We start from the raw sequence: 22348 nt of genomic DNA, 5'->3' as shown, positions 1-22348 counted from the left end.
TTGTGTTTCCGGCTACAAAAAATAGAGTCAAATTCAAAATGTCACACATGACAACATCAACGGTGGCAGAACTTGCTGCCCTGCGTGCTGCTGTGAGATACCTCCTTCAAGAGAAACCTCCGAAATGGGTCATATTTTGCGACTCCACGGCAGCACTCCAGAGTCTGCATTTTGCCCTATATCACAGGCCTCATGAGTAGCTGGAATGTGAGATAAGAGAAGACCACCATCAAGCTAACGCGAAAGGGCATGAGATAATATTTCAATGGCTACCTGGACATACCAGCCTTGCGGGTAATGACCTCGCCAATTAAGCCGCCTGGTCTGCCCATCTGGAAGTTATGCCAGTTCCGATCTCCTTATTCACAACCGACGCTGCAAGAAAGCTTCACATCGTATGATACATGACAGACAAAAGATATGACGCACAAATATTGGTTTTCTCCCAACCTCCCAAAGTGTCATCTTCATAGACTTGATCCACCCCTAAAAATACAAGAGCCGTCAAAAGTTTCCCGCTCTGAGGCGACAGTATTGTGCCGCCTCTGGCTCGAGCTGGCATTTACAAAGGCATACTTTTTCCGCATTGGAATGGAGGATACGCCCATGTGCGACTCTTGTGGCACTATAGAAACAATTGAACACATCTTATGTATCTGTCCCCACTATGACCTCGAGCGTGAAGCTCTCCGGACAACCTTGAACCGGATGGACTCTAGACCATTTTCCGAAATGAATAGCCTTCGACCATGGCCGTACACGTCGATGGTACAGAAAGCGACGAAAGCGTACCTGAAGGCGACAGGTCTGAGCGACCGTGTGTAGACTTGGTGCGAGCCTTCAAAAGTGCGCAACTGTGCTCTATCTCCTCTCTCTCGTTTTTTCATCCCTATGCCCACTTCCCCCAGTGCAGGGTAGCAAACCGGACGTGCGTCTGGTTAACCTCCCTGCCTTTCTTTTTTTCTATTTCTCTCTCTCTCTCTGTACTTGTGCAAAGGTTTTTGAGAATAAAGCAGTCGTATTCTTGCAGTCATTTTCAATCGCCTGCTGTACCACATTTATGTCGTCAAGGGTGGCACTCATGTCAATGTTCCTGGTCTGCAGCTTCTTTAACAGAGGCAGAGTCACCGCTAACACATGCTTCGCCACAAGCAGGCTCACAAGGAATGCCGGTGACAAGTGCCAACGCTGGACTATTTGTCTGAAGTGGACTTTCTCCACTGCTGTTAAATTTTATGTGCTCTGGTGCCGCGATCAGCGGTTCAAACATATTCACAAATGAAATAACTGCATCATGCTTTTGCACCCAGCGCGTTTCGCATAATCCTAAAAATTGGTGTGGTTTAGGTTTGGTTAACCCTGGTTGTTAGCCAAAGCTTCACTGCCCTGGCTAGGCTCATTGTCGAGCTGTGGCCGAGGTGTGGTTTCGCAATGATATACAGACATGTTTGCAATAAATACAGTGTTTATTCATCATTTTGTATGCCTGTGAAGACACTGCGGTGATCAGTAAAGTAGTGAGACTTGGTTGCAACTCGCCGCCGGGCCCAACTCAACTCGGGCAATGGCTGCAATGTCTCCTTTCAGGGCTCCGTAAAGGCCTAAATATAGTGCGACGTAGCGTGAACGCGCGCACACGTTATGTCACGTTGGCGAGAAAAGCAGCTGCTAAAGTTTGACCGATGGTTTGACGTACTAGCGCCGTCAACGCACGGCCAATGCGCTCCGACGCGCCCGGCCTCTGATGACGCTCGCCCGCGGGCCGAAACGCGCCTTAATGCTATATTCTGGTTTGACCTCTAGCTCTCAAGGTGGAAACTTTTGAGTCGCCGACGGCTGCCTGAGGTAGCGTAAAGAAGCTTTCGCTTCAAAGGTCTCTGTCTTGTGGACTGAGGCCACATCAAACTTATCATTTCTCGTAAAACGTGTGAGTGGTTAGGAGATTTGCGGAAAAAGTTCAGCGTTGTCTTCAACGTCCCAAAACAGATTCGGGTGTCGGGGATGGAACGTGCCACATAGAAAACTAGGTTGAAGGAGTGGCTGGCGCAATGTGTGTATAGTGCGGCTGGATATTTATCGCGAACGGCAGCTTGCACGCCTTTCCTTTTACCAGCCATCGAGCTGTCTTCATCATAACCTTGGCCATGAAGATGATGCATGTTAATTCAAATATTTAGCAGAAATCTTGTAATGGTGTCGGCGAGGGCACTGCCACTTTGGTCCTGAATTGGTCAAAAACCTAAACACACTTCTTCGATGACGTTGGCATCCTTGTTTATAGTACCTTGCAGAAACGGTAAGATGTGCGATTCCTACAACATCTGTCGTTTCGTTAGCAAGTACGGAAAAGCAGCCTGCAGCGTTTACTTTTGCCACTAGCCTTCCGTTGATAATTTCAGCACAAATTGCTATATTTTGGGTTTGTACATCTGGGCTCAAATACGAGGCATTAGTGGGGCAACTTTCCAAATGGTTTTTGATATCTGCATCTCCACAATAAGTTCGAATGCAAAAAAAGCGCTCTGAAAATTATATTATTTTCAGCGGTGGCTTTGTTTAAACCCATAGGACCATTGCCCCTATGGCCACGAAGAGCCAGACCTTGTCCCGCGCAAAAAAGGAACTGTCTCAAGAATAGGCCGCTAACTTTCTTCTGGTTTCACTTATTTTACTTTTCCTGCCCTGGTCCAGCTGATCGATCACATTGGGCGCGCTTCCTGAAAATATTTGGAGAAAGTTTTCAGCTGCCAGATGACAGTAACGTACGGTGATATTTAGTATGTTCGTCTGTGTGGAAAATTTCGAGCGCGTGCTTCCATTTCTGGAACGGCTTTGATACGATCGGGGCTCCCTCCAGTGCGCGCATGTTCACCGAAGTTTATAAGAACATTAAAACCATAAAATTCCGGAATTGAAAATCTAAAGCACGCCTTTGGAAATGTCGTGCACCTTTCGAGTCAAACATTTATGAGAACTTTATACCCATAAAGTTTCTGAATTTAAATCCATGGATCCGCAGATTCCGCGGCCGACGCCAGATGCCGCGAGGCGCCCGCTCGCCATCGAATAGCCCTCCAAACTTTGTGCTAGGATGGGGCTCCTTGCGTTATGTGACACCAGGTGAATGGGCGTTGCCACGAAATCCAGCCCGAGTTCCCAATGTTCACGCCGAAATGGCTTTTAAAGCGTGAAAAAGACATTGTAGACACAATCCAGAATGATTCCCGGCGCCGGTTGTTGTTTTGGTCGGCGACTCATGACAGCACGAAAAAATTCCGCGCGCGGGGTGGTGGGTGGGGGGGGAGTGGGGGGGTGGGGGTGGGGGGGGGGAAGCTGAAGCACCATCAGCCCCCCCCACCCCCTGGCTACGCCCCTGGTGTTGACATTGTGTAACATCACGCCGCAGCCACTGAGCCACCACGACCGCCACCCCCCCCCCCCCCCCCCCCCCCACTAGAGGATACCTTTTTTGTCAGGCAGTGAAGTATGCCAAGTGCAGTTTCTCTTTTCGCAGTGCTGACCGTTCTTGTAGCGTTCGTTGTTCAGGCTTTTACTGCGCATCTTGAGTGATGTTTATTGGCGCCATTTAAACGTCAATGTTCCGTAGCTCGCTAAGTGAGATAGAGATTATGAACGCCATTGAAGCCAGCGGTAGCTAGTCATCGCTTCGAGAATATTTATTATTTAAGCAGGCGTATCCGACAGTGATGATAATGACTCTAAACCGATGCCTTCATTAGGCGCGGTTTGGGCGAAGGCTGCTTAAAAAGAACGCGGCTACAAAAATTTGAACGCTGAGGAATGGAAGCAGATCGCTTTAAGGGCGCACTTTATGTTTGTATACCATTCGCCTGATCAGAGCGAAACATGGTCGCCCCACTTAATCATGGCATCTCATTGTCAAACGTCATGGTAGCGAGGGGGTGGCAGATTGGTTGGTCCAAAGTGAAGTGACACTGCTGAACGCTGTGGATAAGCAAAGAATGGAGCCTTAATACTAAACGAAAATGGGGGATAAAGCAACCTAACGAAGAAATAGCAATGCGTTTAACTCTTGTATTGTGAATTTGAAGTGGTAAACTAAATGAGATGGCAATAAAACTGCTGCCTAATACTGACCACGATCTTTGAAATGGCATGACAGTATTCTTGCTTCACGGGGTAAATAAAATGGCATCCCAGATACGTTCCCATGAATGAAACCAGTTGCCTACGCCCAAAGGAAGACGAATGTCGCATGACCAAAGGCTTTTTTAAGTTCATGAACGTTACCCTCCACAAAACATGTCTGTGTTAAGGAAACTCGGTGATGGGATAAAAAATATAGTTTCAGAGAGAAAGAGATCGATAGATAAAATCAAAGGAAAAACGGGGATAATAACCAAGGATACATTCGGTTGGCTACCTTGTACTGAGGAAGGGTTAAAGGGGCACGAAAGATTAGATTAGACAAACGGTTGTATGAATCAACAGTACCAAAATGTCCGTGTTGGCACTGCAACGCAGTTTGTGAGGCTCATGCCTTATTAAATGGGAGCGGAGCTCTGTCATGTTTGTCACTGGAGATGGCTCCCGCTATATAGAAGCCGAGCCATGACTTCAAACAACAGTAACAAGATTATCATCATCAACAACAACGATGTTGTTGATGATGACAAGAAAGAACAGTCTCAACACAGCCGGGTCGCACCATCAGGAAACAGGAACAGAAAGAGGAAGGCACAGGCAGAACAGGGCATGTAATACGTAGCCTTTTCTTTCAGCCCTGGCCATTTCGTCCTTCTGCTCGTTTCAGGACGCTATAGTGGAAATTAGGTTGCGACAGAGCAGCGCCAGTGCTAAGGTGGAAACACTATTGGATACAATAAAAAAGGGAACTGTTGTGGGCAAAAAGCAAAGCAACTGTAAAGTGACAACCATAGTGATGAGCTCAATCGGAAGTCGTGAGATATAGACTGAATAGTCGAAAGCTACAGTCGGACACACACGCACACACACACTCACCCAAACGCACAGCGTCCTCTATAGCACTACGCACTCTATAGCACGTCTGTAACGTTGGTAAAGTTGGTAACGCGGCTGGTTACTAAATTCATCGTGGTACCTTCTAGACCAAAAACTTTCTCGTAATTGAATGGGCCATTACTAAAAATAAAAGGTTTGGAAAAAAATACGGCAACATGAGCTTCAGCGTTTGTATTATACTACAAATAACACCACGCACTGAAATGCAAATGACGCGCAGCATTGCTCGTATTATGACTTAGACTTGAACTATGTACAGACTTATGCAAGGACAAAATCTTAAACACACCGACAGCACTATTTGCTTGCTTATTAGCTCACGACTCACTGACCTCATAACTAAAGAAACAGAAGAATAATAGAATTTATTCATTTCTTTAAGACTGCTTTTTTCGTCTTCTCCTAAATGAGGTGCAAATGCGCTGGGAGAAGAACGCTCCCGTGAAAAAAGAAAAATAAGGGTTATTTTACGCAGATGTCTAGTTAGTTTTCTTTTTCATGGGTAGTGCATCCGGGAACAAAAAGCATGGCCATTAGGGCAGCAGCTAGTCTCGCTTTATCGCTCCGCACTGTATGCCCCCTTCTCTTTCAACTCGTATCTCATCCCGGCTGAGCGCTGAAAAGCCAGTGGAAGCCGTTAGAGCGAGGACAGTCGCTTCACGACCAAATGACGCGTTGAAAATCAACACACGAATCTGCAAGTGCTTAAAGTACAAAAATAAATAAAGAAGAATGTAAACAAGCACTTGCTTACAACGGTGGAGCTCACGCCAGGGCACGGAACAAAGGTTCCGCACTTGCCTCGCGTTTCGAACCTTTCACATTTTTCCACGAAATGTACAGAAACGCGCACGCATACAATAGCGAGCACACGGCACTCTATGTGTATGCATTATTTTTTTTTCGATGTCTTTGTGACGCCCGCGTTATCGGAACCGACGCTGCAGCTGGCGTCGATGAATGGGGGGAGACGCTCCGTTCTGCGAGCGGCTGCTGCTACTCGGTTTCGCTCGCAGTGTATATTTATACGTCGGCAGAATAAAAGCTCAGAAGAGCGCTGCAGCCAGCCGAGCTACATATCTCGCTTTTCTTCCTGCGAACGACGCAGCGGGGCCCTAAGAAAGAAAGCAGGACCCGGGGCCACGAAACACAATAAGCGTTCGCTAGGCGGGGGGGGGGCGCCAAGTGCACGGTTGCCGTTGCGGACTCCTTTCCCCGGATTCCTGAGGATGTCCGGCGAGAAAAAGAAGGTTTTCGTCAACTGCTCTTCCGGCTGTTGTTGGTCTCTGCCTTCGCTAAGTGAGGTCGTCCTATTTCGACTTCACGCTTGCCTTCATTTGCTGTACATTCTGAAAATGTCCATATACAGCAATTTTCGCTCACGGGACGCCAGTTTTTTAACGCCCCGAAAACCACACCTCAAACTATAGAAATACACAACACATTAATGCTGTCTTTCTGAGCTGTTTTCTTTTTTACTTACTCCTATTCGACGACCATTAATTTTTACCTCGGCTCTGAAGCATATAACGTTCGCCGTAGAGCAAGAGGATTTCCTCTCAGCCTTCTGATTTTCTGTTGAAACGCGAGCTTTCGGTATATACATATGTCCGTGTGGCGGGTTGGTGATATCGTTCTTGCGATTTTCGAAGAAACGTGCGCTCGTACTCCCATCATGGTAGCATTGTGAATTTTATTCAACTTGTCTGCTTAGAGAACACATTGCAAAGGAGAAGAAACACACGAAGGAACGAATATATATGACCGGCGCCTGTCAGCGCCTATTCTGTGCAGTAGCTGTGTGTTTTAAAGCAAAGCTTTGCGAACAGGCCCGGACTTTGCTTACGCTGATTCGCCGAACAGCTCAAAACAGGTCGGCTCACGTTTAACGGATCGGCTTAAAGGGCCGTTTGCACTACTCCTGCAGTTATGCCGTTGACGGGCTCTGTTTTTAATATACGGGCTTGAGTAATGCAACGACAAATGATGCCTAAATGTCCATACATCACTAAATATACGCTTTGAAACGCATAATTCCTTTGTTTTACCGAATGTTTCATTCGTTCCACGCCAGGGTCTGGCGTGTCTGCTTGTTCGGTTAACGCTTAGTCAAGCGGGCTGATTGTGGAAATAATGTAACAGCAATGCGGTGATATATCAGAGCGTCCGCTTGGGCTTCGGGAGGACGTGGTTTCGAAACCGCGCAGCTACCGCTTATTCAGCCGTTATTCAAATGGGCGCAGGCTTCTCCCACCAAACAACCATGAACTGTGCTGTGTAACCCTGTGGCCGCAACAAATCCCCGAAAATGGATTCTGCGATGATTACAGAATCTCAGAATGCGGATATGCTGCAATAAAAACTGGGTCGACCCCGGAGACGGCGTAATCAATGAGGGCGTAGGTCAGGTGGATCGCGTGGTAAGAGTACCTGCGTAATGCGGTATTTCCGAGCAGGCATCTATTCGGTATTCTGCTAAACTCTGTGCATGAAATCAACAGTTACATGAGCGTTACGCGAAGCCAAATGCCGCAAAACTTCTAAACTGGGCGAAGAATACCAGGAGTTCTTTGCACGTAAATAAATATAAAATAAAGTTAGACAGATCCTGTCTTTCTTTAATATATTTATTGATTTATTTATTTTTATAGCAATTCCTAATTGGGAATGTTATTACGGTGGGAAATACCTGCACAGGGGACTTAATGCATATTCCAACGCAAGTACAGATTACAGCAAGATAAAAAAGGAAGAAAAAAAAGAAAAGAAAAAAAAATACCACAGACTGAACACACTTGAAACTGACGTACCAAAAGGAAAACAGCATTTATTATTTCGGAAGCATTTCATTGAAACGTTTCAGTAAACTTCACCGTACTTCCCTTTATTTTTTAACCGTTCCAATAAACTTTTCAGCCACTCGCGTCTCCCGCTCGTACTCAGCTTTCACGCGTAATATACACCACCGCTCTCGAACCCACTCGTCGAAGTTTTCTCCATGCAAGCCTAACCGCTGCGCCACTGGGATTAATTTCGTCAAACTAATTTTCGGTCACTTGTTTTTAAATATGAGGCAACGAACGGCTTCAGTCAGTCGCGGTCGGCAATTGTGATGAGGTTCTTTCAATGAATTAATTGCTGCTAAGGCATTGCCTTGGGCAGGAAGTGATGAAGTCGTTCGTTAGCAAACAAAAAGTCATCCGTTTAAAAATAAGGCAGCACAATGAGACAGCGAAACGCTACAAACTAACAAACGCGCAAAAAAGAAGTCGACAAGTAATAGATTAAAAATGCAGCCAGTGGCACGAAGTGAGATCAGTTGAAACAGCGGAGCTGTGGTCGATATGTTTCTGCGATTGTTCCGTTTGTTTCTTTTTCTCGCTGTGGTAGTCTTCGTTTTAGACCGAAGGAACGACCACATCTCCGCTGTCTTCACAGATCACGCCCGATCCCCCGCAACACGCTAGGAACGCCGTTGCCCGTGGAAGCCGACACGTCCCATCCTACCTCCTTGGTCCCATCCCCGCAACGCGTTAGGAACGCCGTCGCCCGTGAACGCCGACGCGTCCCACCCCCGCAAATAGCGCCGTTCGGGCCAGCCAAGAAGCTGCGAATGCACAGCTTCGCTGTGGTCGCCTCCGCCTCCCAGTCCGCGCCCTTTCATTGGTCGCCCCCTCCCCCAGCGCCCCTCTCCCCCTCTGTTGGTCACATGACCTGCCCTCCCCTCGGCGCGGCTCTCATCCTCTCCTGGTAACGTAACCTCTCCGGATCTGCTCCTGCGCGACGGTGGCCGTCATCGACGGTGCACGCTCGACTAAGCACAGCTCCGCTGTTAAAAATCACCGCCCCTTCCACTCTGTGAAGATGGTCGAACAGCGTAGCTATGTTTGTTCCCAGCGGTGCTACTAGCGGGGGATGGGACGCGTCGGCGTTCACGGGCGACTGCATTCCTCGCGCGTACCTCAACGCTTTTTCGACGACGTTCCCAGACAAAGAGTTTTTGACCAAATCTTCATATTACAACCAAAGATAACGCGAGCTCCTCTCACACCCCACTTCTCCATTGACCTACTTTTTTTTTCTACACCGCCGCTGGTTGGCGCGCCCATGCTCTTCCCTTCCAGCGCGACTTTTGGACGGCGCGGCTTACGTCAACCTCTCTCCCCGTTCGCCTTTTCATCTGCACCCTCTCACAGCATTCTCATAGGGGAAAGGAGTCACTTCAACCTCTTTCCCACTGTTAAGCTCTTCTTTTCTTCTCCTCGTGCGCATGTCACGTGGCCCCTTTTCAGCGCAACAAGGACGATGGCACAGGGTCCACATAAACAGCTTCGCTGTAAAGATCACAAGGCCTTTTGTTCTGCACTGTACCATCAAGACGGACTGACAGGGCGGCAACGTAGGCGGCGGCCGGAGCTGAGTAGCGGTGGCGAGGCTATGCACAACGGGAACAAAATTTGGTCGCCCCCAGGCGAAAACCAGGAATTTATCGATGCAAGGAGGTATGCAAGTTACGACGTCGGGAATATTAGGGGCTACCCTGGGCACGGTAGGGGCCTCGGAGCCGGATACGAAGTCAAGGGACTTCCCCGACGTGGTAAGGCACCTTCCTTGCCCGCGACCCGAACAACGCAGTGACCACGCCTCTGGAAGGCCGCTCTGGTCTAGTAGGAAGCACGACACATGGGCCTGACGCCCGATGGCTTCACTCCTGCGCTCGCTTGCTCTTCTATATCTGCCGGATTCTTTTTTCCCTTTTTTCTCTATCGGCACTGCCGTGTAGGCCATTCATTGGCCGAGCACTTCGTGATTGGATTTCACCCCTCAAGTCACCATGGTTGTCGTCGTCATTGAAGTGTTACCTCAGCGCGCACGTGAAACAGCTTCAACATATCGTCGTCGCCTTGGCGGCCTAGGAATCGTAGTTATTACGCATGAACAGAAATCGACCACAAACGACCAGAAATCGAACATAAATTGTGAAATCGACCCATGGCTGATTTCATAATTTTCGGTTGCAGCTAAAAGATCTTTAATGCCTGTTATTTGTAAGGAAGCTCAGATATTACATACTAGTATCTCGGTGTTGATACATGAAGTATTACATCCTGGAATGTACATGTGGAATTTGTTGGTAATAATGATAACTGCACGCATGGTTTTCGTCGCGCCATTTTTTCAGTTGAACTCCCATTGTTAAAAACTTCTGCTGTACAAAGTTCTTGCTCGCCCCAAACTCGAATACGCTTCTTCTATAACCTGACAACGACTCCCTTGCACTAACGGTTGAAATGGTCTAGAAGCACTCCACCCTTTTCATGCTTTGTAACTACTCCCACCTGGGGTGCTCTGCAGGATGCGCCGACTTTCTCGTTCGCACAAGTTTTACCCGAGTTTGCTCGATGACAGTCAGTGAACGGAGATAGCAAGGAACGTGCAATAACAGCAGGCAAAAAGAAATGTCGAGATAAAGCCGCGTATGACAACATGAGCGCACCCTGTGCGGCACAGTGCTTCCGCGCTTCAAGCACAGAAGACTGCGCAACAAAACGCGCCAGCGCCGCGTATTGTTATCAACGTATTATCGCAATTTAGCTACACCGTCACTGTCCCACTGTCTATCTGCACACTTGCTGTGAGCCGCTTGCCACGCCTTCCTCGGGCACGTCGAGGGCGTGCCTCCTCTTTCGGGCATTATCTTTCTATCCTCCATCGAATGCGAACAGGGCCCATGCGGTGCATTCTTGCACCTACACTTTTCCTCAATCGAATGCTTTGAAATACAACAAATAAAATAACAAACATTTTATTTCTTAATGTATCGGTTTTCGTTTTGAATGCTATAAATTTGTGATGACAAACGGACATCAAGTGAATTATTAAACTTTGCACTTTTTTTGCCGCGAGTGGCGACAGTGAGGCGAAAGCTTAAAGCGGATACATTCTAGAGGGTCTCACGCACGAGGGAGTTCATGCGGTGAGCAATCGCCAGGGGCGCTGCAGTGCTATTCTCGATAAAGTCAGTCATGACTTTGATGTGTCCATTGCCTGTCTATTAGGGGAATGGCAACGCAGCACTGCGGCATGGCTGTTCACCACAGGTGCTTCACTGAGGCGGCTAATAAGGCCGCCGCTTTACCAACTGAAACCACGCTCTAGCCATATAGACGAGAGCAACGGCTGTCGCTGCACATTGGCTGCGAGGTATTCTAAGGTCTGTATAGTGACGCAGCACACTGAAAATGCACCAGTTTATCTGCGTGCGCGAAGTCTCCGCGATGCATTGCGACGAAGAGCATGCTGCCCAGTGACACAAATCGCTTGTCACCGCTTGACCAGTGAAGGTGCCTCTGTGCGCATGTACGGAGAATTTGAGTGTGTTGTTCACTCCAATGTGCTTGCCGATTGCCTCTGCTACTGAACTAACAGCGATCGCAGATGGATATCGTTACGACAGTGCAGCAATCGCATTTTGACGGGTGAGGGCTCTTGTGTGCAGTTAGGAAATTAGGACTTCGAACGCAAAAAAGTGTTGCAATTGTTTAGTGTGCCGTGCTTGTGATGAAGAAACAGACCCATCGCACTGGGTGTGTTTGCGCTGACCGCTGACCGTGTTTGGAACACTGCGGCTCCGATACATCACCGATGACAGAGCAGCCATCTCAAACGACAGCTGCGATATGTTGTCGTTGAAAAACACTACGGCACTGCTCAGGATCATCGTCCACCACGGCGCATCGACGCCTTGCAAGCAGCTGCAGTGACGTGCCGATAATTATTTGCAGTGCTCTACGTCGCCGCAATGCTGGCAATGAACCGTGTCGACGCCTGATGTTTACGATGACAGTGCGTTTTGCGTGTTTTATTTCGGCGGTCAAGATTGTTGATGCCTTTCAGTTACGCACCACGTCGCTGTTGCCGAAAAATAAGCTGGGTGTGGCCCAACCGTGGTGGGCACGCACAATAGTTACATGCCTCGCGCGGGGCGTGACCTATGGTTTTGATTGACAGGCGAACTCGTGCTAAACTCGTACATCGCGAAACCCCCCTCGAGTTGAACTCGGGAACATGGTGGCGGCAGCAGCAGCCTGTGAATTTGCATCCAGCGGCAGTAAGCGTCAACATGACCGTCTGGACCCGTTCACCTACATGACCGACGTAGAGTTTCATATTCAGTTTTGCCTTTTCGAAACGCTAGTGCGCTGGCTGTGTGACGAGTTAGGCGAAGGCCCTCGTCTGCGGAGACAGCGTGGCGGGCAAATTGTGCTTTCCGAGCATAGAGTGGTGTGACTAGTCTGCGGAGAAAAAGTTCGTGCGATCACTTCGGCCCTCCCTGGCTTCAAGCGCTGTTCATCCACCGCGCCCCAGCGCCAGGAAAGGTCCGGCGGCATCATCGGAGTACTGGAGCACCTGCAAGCACCTGTGGTTCAAACCGGATTAACCAACCTGCGAAGGCGAAGTGGGTACATTGAACAGGAACACTCAGAATGGACGCCGGGCTGCATTCTGGTGCAACAGGTGCCGAAAGCAGTTGTCGCAGTTACACGGTACCGCTGCACTACACGGGCAGAGGGGCGAAGGAAGTTACTTCGCCAACACGGACCGCCTCGGCCGTCCAAAGGACCACCTCTCCAGGCGGCAAATGATTTGGCTCACGTACTGCGTGAGCAAAAGCGTATATATACGGCTGTTGAAAACGATGACCGGCGACTTATTTCCTTCTCGGAGCACGCCATCGCCGACTGGAGGAACTACGCCCGTGAGGTCGTGAGGGACGAGCTGCTGGCGCGACCTCCACTCGGTGGCCCCGGGAAGACAGCGCAAATTGACGAGTGCATTCTTCGCGGCGCCGGTACAATCGACGCCGCCTAATGGCGGGCGACAACGTTCCGCCGAACCGCCAAAATTACGGCAGTGTTAAATCTGGTGGCCCATGGGTCTTCGGCATGGTCTGCGCGACCAGAGGGGTGCAGCGACTATTCAAGGTCGACGCGGCGACGCTAGGCGCCATTATTGCAGCCAAGGTTCAACTGGCGATAGTTATTCATTGTGACGAATTGGCCGCATACAACTGTATTCCAAATATAGTGGATGCTAACGCGGCTATGCCTCAATCTGCATTGGTAGACAGTCAACCACAGCGTGAGCTTGGTGGACCCCATCACGGGCGTTCACACGCAAAAAAAAAAAAGTGAAGTGCCACCTCGTCAGCGGTGGGTACAGGGTAACTGCACCGATGCCGGAGTTCCACCTGGGATGGATATGGTGGCAGCAACGGTCACGTGCGCTGCAAAGACCCTTTCTTGCGTTTGTTGAAAGCCACGGATCGCTTGGGCTACCCAGTATGAAGACTCTTTCCTGCGGTTGTTAGAAGCCATCGCTCGGCGCTCGCAGTATGAAGGTGCATCACAAAGTAAAAAAATAAATAAAAAATAAAGTGTAGTTTTCTGAGCCTTTGCTTTCAGCCATTCCTGCGTGCTTACTCGGTAACGGCGCGGCAAACCACTTCTCGCTAGCCGACGCTCACTTCGTCTCGCAGTTTTACTTTAGCACGAGCAATGAGCGATCTGTTCAAAGTCTAGTGGCGAAAACCAAGCGCACACCAACATCTGCTCGGAAATGCTAGCGCAAGGACGTAGCGAGCCACGCCAACCCAATCCAGATGAAAAAAAGAGGAGGGCGAGCGTCCCCTCGTGGTATAACGCAGAACGTATTAAACTACAAATTAGTCTAATACACATTCAGTGTACATCTTGCAAACTTTAATATGCTTATAACCCACGTTAATGTGACTAATAATATTGTAATAAATGTATTTATTTGATAACTTTCTTGTGCCTGTAATGCACTCGGTGGAACGACAAACAAGTGAAAGAAGGCACGACCATGCACCGGCCGTATGATCATGTGAGCCCCAGTTTGTCGACCACCCATATGGCAACGTCCAAGGGATGATAGCCACCCAGAGTGAATCTAGATAAACCAATGAAACTGGAGGCGTGCCGACGGACCAACTTTGTCTTGTTATCATTAGTTCTTTCATCTTGGGGCGTCGCCAGAGCTCGTGAAGATCCGGAGTTTCGCCAAACTCGGCGCATCCTGCATAGCACCCCTGGCCAGTGTTTCTCACATGCACAAAGAAAAATTCACCGGCGGTCACGGTGGTCGCTAAGAGCAGAATGAATTACCTTGGAGGAATGCATACTGGGAGCCAGTGATGACGAGACATAAAACCGATCGATGCGGCTCTTCACCCCTCTCCCCGTCCAAGTCATTCCTGACTTCGCAGGGCGAAGCGTGCGCCAAGCATCAACCAGTCCCAGCTCATCAACGAGCCCCCGTAGTACAATATCTCCAGCCCTATCCCTGAATTTCGGAATACCTCGTTTAGTTACACGATCTACCTGCTCTAACACACAATTGAAGTCACCTACAAGAATAAGCCTGGAAGGGCCCACTAAGTAGGGATCCAATGCAGCAAAAAACTCTTTTTGACCTTTATCTCTATTTGGAGCATAAACATTAACGATTCGAATGCCAGAATCAAGATCCACTGACAGAATGCGGCCCTCGGCATCCCTGGCATGGCGTAGAACCAGGCCCGTGAAGCGCGGCATCAAAATGATGGCCGTGCCTCGGCAGCCTGACCCGCCATAACTCCAGAAAGGCCTCGTGCCAAAAGTCCTGTCAAAGTGGCTGATCTGACCTAACCTGTGGACATATGTTTCCTGAAGTACAAGAATATCTACATTTGCGGATCTAGCTAAGTCGACTATCGCGAACCGTTTTGAATTTCGAGTCAAGCCTCTACAGTTAAAGGTAGCTAGAGTGAGAGAAAAAGCCATATTGAGTGGAAGAAAAATTTAGCAAAAGACTAAAAGAGAGCTAGAGAAAAACAAGAAAGCTAAAGTAAAAGGAAAAGGCTAGTACTGGGTAATACTAGCCGCAAATAAATCGATGGTGCAATTGCCTAAGCGGGAGTCTCCTCGAGCGGAGACCCCGCGGCTGTTGATTCATACGACTTATCTGATACAATCGAACAGTCGCAATCGAAGCCCTTGCAGTGTTCACAAGGAGTGTCCTCCTCGTTTCCTGAAGAGTCCTCCATTTCTGACTCTGACCCTGAGGGCACCACAGCCGTGCGTTTGGGTGTAGGAAGACCAGGCTCCGAGCTATGGGAGCCACTACCTTCCGAGTCCGAAGACGACCGCCGTGAGGCCGCCTCCCTGGCCGCCGATCCAGAGCGCTTGCTACGGTTTTTCTTCCGTTTCTTACGGGACACCTCAATGAAAGGGGCCTCCGTGCTCGTGCTAGCAAGCGGTTCCGGCTCGCCAGAGAGTTCGGCCGCCTCGGCGGGCAACGCTGCTGCCGCGGGGGCAACTACGGGAGCCGCGACCACCTCCTCGCCACTTCCCCCTCCGCTCATCGCCGCGGCGGACAGGGAAGGGAGCGCATCGGCGGCCGCGGAATCTGCATCGACTCCGGCACTGTCTCCCTCGCTCAAGGAACCCTGGCTGTCTCCGTTTTCCGTCGCAACTGTGGTGCTACCTAACACCGAAGTGGTCGCCGGCTCTGAAGCAGATGGCTGCGGCTCAGAGCCCGAGGCCACTGACGAGTAGGTGCGGACAGGGCACGACGAGACCGCGTGGTCTCCGCCACATCGTACGCACGCCGCGTCGCAGCTCTCGTGACCGAACTGCTCGCAGCGTACGCACTTCGGCGTCCCACACGCGACGGCGTGGTGCCCCTCTAAGTTGCACCTACGACACAACCGTGCAACACCCTCATACTCGCACTGAATTACTCTATCACCAACCCGGAGAAGGTTAGGGACGGGCCACGCCATCTCGATCCGAATGCGCCGGTTTCCTGTACTGACGCTAGGAAAACCCGGCACGCACTCTTCGGAGATCCCTAGGACCTTTCCAAAAACCTGTAGCCCTTCTGAGAGGGCTTGGTCTGGCAAGTCCGAGGGGTAGCCAAAAACCCTGACCACCTTCGTCCGCACACCTCGATACTCAAACTGAATCGTAACATCACGAACCTTCAAAGCGGGATCGGCTGAGAAGCGATCGACCGCGGCCTTAGTCTTAAACGTAACCTCGAATCGGCCTGCGCCGAAGTCCTGCACAGACTTCAGCTCCGACAAAGACACGCGCTGAACGAGCGCCTTGCAAACGTCAAAATTGGTCGCCCCTTTGGGCACGCGACCAAAAAACGTGAACGGCCGAAGCCGTGAAGGGGCCACCATCGCGGTCAAAACCACGTGGCGGCCGCGTCTAGCCGAAGTTGAGCTAAAACAGGCTAACTGCAATGCTACAATCCTCAGCTAAACAGAAAAGAAAAGAAGGTAAAAAGCCACGATGGTCTCTCACCAAACCGCTGGACACCTGGCTTGAATCCTCGAGGACCCACGCCGTATCCAACCAGGGAGAGAAGCAGCCACAAACAGCAGGTCACGGTTCAGGCACGCCGCACGTTCACCGGGTCCTGGCCATGGCGGAAGAAGGAGACGGGAGCGTCCAAACTCGTCGACTGCGGGAGTCAAGGCTACATGTACTCGCCACAGAGCCAACGAGAGTTCGGTCACCGTCGCGGCGGCTCCAAGCTTTATCTCCCCGGTGAAGTCACGGCCAAGCTGCGCCTCCACACTTGCCGGGGCGTGACTCGTCGAAGCCTGCCGAGCCGCCGCCAGAGGCGCCTGCTGCAGTTACAGACATCGCGCGCGTTCGGTGCGAATTAACGCGGGGAAACGGGGAAACACGGAATGCGTCGGCAGCAGCTCTGCGCAACGTTTATAGATACTTTTCAAAAAGTATCTATAAACGTTGGCTCTGCGCGTTGCCTCGTTGGTGCTGCTACAATTTCTTTCTCTTTCTCGCTCTCATTTTCTCTTTCTCTCTCGCGAGCATAGCGCGCGCCGCGCGCATGCTCTCCTTTCCACTCCTTAACGTCCCATGTCAAGGCAACATGTGCACGGCACGGAGAGGAGGCGAAACACACGCCGCTCCGCGAGGTGGTTGCTAGGCAACCCAGGTCACTCGTCGCTCAGCGAATTTTTTTTTAGTCAACGAGCACGGTTTCACGGATATCTTAAACAGCTTCGCTGTTAAAAACGCGAATGTTAGTCGCTCATCCAATCAAATGCCATGGCTACCGTGCTATCCCATAGTCATATAGGCATTATCGCATATATTCTAGAACACGGTGAACTGTGAAAATGACTACGGCTCGTCTATGCCTCGAGTCCGCCTTTCAAAACTTGTGCAGCTACATTTAGAAATGAACTGATGCCCTACATATATACTCAGAGCCCCACAAGACTTGCAGAAGATTGCAAACCACTATGACATACCCCTCACTTCTTTTCAACGTGCAAATTGGCTTGACTGTGTTTCCATCTGTCTTTCATGTACACGGGAAAATAAACAAGTCTGAGGCGTGAAACACAAGGGCTGTACGTAAGGTGCTGCGTCGGGGTGGTGTACGATATTCCACTAACATCTGGTAAACATCTGGCTAACATATGGTAAATCTGGCTAAAGCTAAGAGTTTCTCTTAAGGGTTTTTTTTTTTTGTGAGCTTCCATCGAAGTTTTTAAAGTGAAGGTTTGTTTCCCGTATGTCGCCGGCGTCAAGCATGGGTCATCAGTTTCTTGTCTGACAGTTACACGAGCCAGGCTCCTGTCAGGGCCACGTGATGAAACGCACTAGGTGCGGCCTTCCACGTCGCCCGAAACTGGTGTGAGGCGCCTAGTTCACCGTGCCACCGCAGCGGCGCCACTGCTCCGGGCAGGCGCGCGCGGGTGGGAGCGTTCCTCTGGCGGCGTCCGCATGCTTCGCGCAGCGGCCGTGCTTCGCGTTTACATTTTATTGACGCCAGAGTTGTGCTTTATGTTACCAACATATAAAAGAAAACCTCAAAGCAGCCTGCATGGATACTATTATACCCAGGAGTTGGTCTTGGGCCGCTAATGGGCTCACATAGGCCCGAACGGCGCACCTTTCCCTCTGGTTCGGCCATATGACCATGGTTCAAGAGAACTGGCAAGTTCTTTATCGAGCGGCAGTACTGCTGATACAGAGGATGCTTTTCTTGAGTGTGCTGATTTACTTGCCTCGGTTGGTGTGCTTGTTTGCTGGTTTAAAAAAAGAAAAAGAAAACGTAAAATGAAATTTCTTACAAATGCCTACATAATGACATCGATTTGGATAACTATTTTATGCTAGATTTCTTTAGTTTCACCTTTATAGAAAAATTGGGTATATATCAATTTATAACGAGTCGTACATTCAGCCACATTGCCTACGTGTAGCTTAAGTATGTAAAGACGATGCAGTGAATAAAAGTTGTTCAGCGTGAATAGAGCAATTGCAATGGTGAAAAAAGGCCATAAAATGAAACTTCTTACCAATGCGTGCATAATGACATAGGTTTGGATAACTATTTTCTGGTATATTTCTTTAGTTTTACCTTTTTAGGAAAATAGGGTAGATAGCAATTTACAACGGGTCGTACATCACATTGCCGACGTGGAGCTTATTTATGTAAATACGATGCAGTGAATTACAGTTTTTCAGTGTAGCTAGAGCAATTGCAATGGTGAAAAAAGAAGAAGAAAAAAGGTCGAGGGAGGCTGTATGAATTATTCTCTTTATTTACACGATGTGAATCCACGGAAAAGCGCCTCGTTCAACAGCTTTAATATCGTATTACCTTCCGTGACAGAGACATGTAGGCGAGTTTTAACCGCTCCACAGTTGAATTCAGGTCCCCGGTCCAATTTGCCAATAGTGGCTGTAACAATTTGCATAGAAACACATTACACAGTTTCTCGGTATGGCCGTCGGTGAAGTAAAGCGAACACAACAATGAAAAACCTTTCACTCGGCTCCCAAATGCTTCCTTTGACACTTGTTTCCTGTCGCGAAATGTTTTTCACCCATGCTTTACGGCGTTCTACGTCACAGGGAAACTCATGGTACCGGATTAATTTATCTTTTCTTGCGTTAGTAGCACACCGCGGCACGCAAAAGTTGCGCGGCATAGCGCCACATGCAACACGAAAAGGACTTCGACACATTTATACTACCACGCGTGCGTGAGGACCAAAGGCGTGCAAGCGAGACGCAAAATCTCTCCTGCGGCGGCTTCCTGGAGTGAGAGCAGTCCCGTAGCAGTGGCGCCACACCTACAGGAGCGGCGTCAAAGCCGCGCTACGTCGCAGGCCGCACCTCGTGCGTTTCGTCGAGCGGCCATGCTCCTGTACATAACGCGATTACGATTACACAGAGCGGAGGACACAACGAAAGAACGGAGTGCTTTCAAGACAGCATTTAAGAAAATGCTACTTCAGATGGCCATTCGAATTTCAGCAACTCTCAATTTCGGCAACTCTCCGTCGAGAGGGTATTTACGGCACTGACTCGTAACTTTCCTGCTGCGTTTTAGCAGTGTTTTGGTCCTGATCAGAACACTTCTATAACGCAGCAAGGACGTTATGACTAAGTGCCTAAATACGCATGTTAATAAATGCACCGTACCCTCTCGACCTTGCTAACGGAAACTTGCCGAAATTCGGGTGGACTTCTGAAATATTTTCGAAAATGTTGGCCATTCAGGTACGTGGAGTGCGGTTACATTCAATAGATAGCCCAAGAGGGCAATCTCCCATATTCCTCGACATAAAATGGTACAGAACCCTCAAATGTGCTCGGATATGGTATATAGCATACACCTATCACCACCACTTTTGCTTGGGCTTCCCTCCTCGAGGCATCCCTGAGTCCACGTCTCGCCTTGCGTGATAGTGTATGCTTCCTTAGCATTCTCCTCGATGCTAATCTTTAATTAGTTGAGCATATTGCTCACATTAGAAAGCTGACAGCATCCGGCATTCGTGCATTGCCTAAACCACGCTCATATTTTCGCATCTGACTCTTCTGTGTCTTTCATTTGCTTTCATACATAGTCATATCAGTTATGGCATCGTATGATAGGGGAATACATATCAGTCTCATATTTTATGCCTTAAGCATTTACAAAATTCGGCTATTCGGATCATTGTTCATTATTCCCGCGATGGCAACGCCAATGCACTTTTTCGCTGCAAACTCTTGGCTTTTTATAACTTGTTTCGGTTCAGTCTAATTGTGCTATTGTATAAACCAATACTAAATAAATACGCAGTAATTTAATTGATTATGAGCTTTTATTACGAAATGTAGCAGGTGCGGTATCAATAACGTTTGCGACCTAAGGTTTCTACTAATTACGGTAAACATCCTCAGCCTTCTGTGCGATCAAATTATGGAATGCTTTACCCATGATTATATACAAGAACCGATAGATAGACAGATAGATATATAGATAGATAGATAGATTGTTTGCTTGATTGATTGATTGATTCACCTGATTTTGTATTTCCATTTGGCATAGCTTGTGAACAGCATAGGACTTGAACATATACATTGCTGATATTAAAGTTGCGGAATGCGTGGTGAACAATCATAAACATTGTATGAGATCGCAGGTTCCATAAGACGATTATAAAGACAGCTGTAGCATCGTATTTAGGCTGTGCAGCCCATAACCACTTCGCTCAACATTCGCTCCACATAGAATACAACATTGCCAACCTTACTTAATAGAGTGCAGAGAGAGAGGCGAGATAATCTTTAATGGCAGAAAGGTGGAGAGGTCGGCCTGAATGAAGTGCCTCTAGCCTGCTACTCCAAGCTGGGGAAAGGGTCTGGGGGAACAACAGGGATTGGATGTGAAGACGAAAGAGGGTGGTGGTATGGTGAACACGATGATGAGGGCTGCGCAGCATACGGCTTCTGTGGAACGCGTACGTGCACACTTCACAGAACAGCACAGCCATCTTTGCGGGCAGAGGTAGATGTTGCTGCAGTGTAGCTAGGAGACTGTCTATAGCTTGCACAACTTTTGCAGCTGTTAGCGCTACTGGTGAATTCTAACCAGACAGTAGCAGCTGCAGGGTGTTGATTATTTGTCGTAGCAGAGCTTTGATAACAGAGTCCAACGGTGATATTTCGGTGCCCAATCCTTGCTCGCGCTGACAGTCTAAGGCCCGTGTGCGCGGTGTCAAGCATGGAACATTCGATTCCGGGCTTGCGCGGCTAGCTTGAACCAATGGCTCGGAGAGATCTATCGAGGCCGATAGAACTACATTTTTCTGGACCCGCGGAATCGGAGCCAGGGAGCTCTCGTTTGCACCTATAGCTTGTCCACGTCAACGACGCGATCGTCCCCTCCAGTGTTTCACTGACGCTGCTGCCTCTTTGTGGGACATACTTGTCTGGCTCATTTGGTTCAGTATTTTTATTTCCATTTTCTATTTCGAACAATCCTTGAAAGTGTCCTCGTGGTGTCCACCGCAATTCAGGCACCTCATTTCTTTCACTGTGCATGAAAATGTGCCATGGCTGCCGCCACAGCGGAGGTATGCCGTCTGGCCTTCGCAGACAGCACTGACATGGCCCAGCTTTAGGCACTTGTGATATTGTAGTGGTCGGGCGCACAAGGACGCACCGGATGTCTCACGCAGCCCACCTTGACATAATCAGGTAGCGTGTCTCCCTCAAAAAGAAGCTTCACGCTCGTCGAGCGACCACCTTGCACAATGTACAATGTGTAGTACAATGTCTAGAACAATGTCTAGTACAATGTATTTCATAGTACTAGAGTGCAGTTTCGCTTACTGCTATATGTCATGATATTTTACTACTAGTTCATTCACTCTTGTATTCCTGCCAAATTAGTATGTGTGTCAACTCATACTTCCGATTTTTCTTGTAATCTCTGCTATATTTCGTGTAACACCACTCCCTTCTTCGTGCATTGAAGTTATTAGTAATAAAGTAATAAGTGACAGTAATCAGTCTAGGTAGGTAGGTAGTAAACTTTATTGACGTCCTGAAGTAGTCAGCCCTCGTTTTCATGGAGGGAGGACCGCGGGTCGCTCCCACGTCGGGACAGGAAGGCCAAGCCTCACCGCCGCATCGTTGAGGCTGCTCTAGAAATATTTATTTATTTATTTATTTATTTATTTATTTATTTATTTATTTATTTATTTATACCACTGAGGGTTCGTTAATGCGCACCCAAAACACGTTGCATGAGGTTTTCTCTTTCTTTTTCATTCCGGCGGCATCTGAATGCGGCCACCGCGGCTGGGCACCGAACACTCAGCGTCGCAACTTCACAGCCAGTGAGCCATCGCTATCGGTAGTCGTCTGCTTAGGTCAGTTGGCAGAGTGACTGCCAAGCTATCTTCCTGAGGAACTTGTTTGGATTTCCG

At 49.0% G+C, this 22348-nt stretch overlaps 1 protein-coding gene across 3 annotated transcripts in view; it reads left to right on the top strand.

The window, feature by feature from the left end:
• Nucleotides 1–22348, top strand: part of LOC119458625 (Kv channel-interacting protein 4-like) — a 465522-nt gene that overhangs the window by 322892 nt on the left and 120282 nt on the right. The window lies entirely within an intron of this gene.

This window comes from Dermacentor silvarum, chromosome 7 (genome assembly GCF_013339745.2).
Source record: "Dermacentor silvarum isolate Dsil-2018 chromosome 7, BIME_Dsil_1.4, whole genome shotgun sequence".
NCBI lineage: Eukaryota > Metazoa > Arthropoda > Arachnida > Ixodida > Ixodidae > Dermacentor > Dermacentor silvarum.
This window is presented reverse-complemented; position numbering and strand designations above follow the sequence as displayed.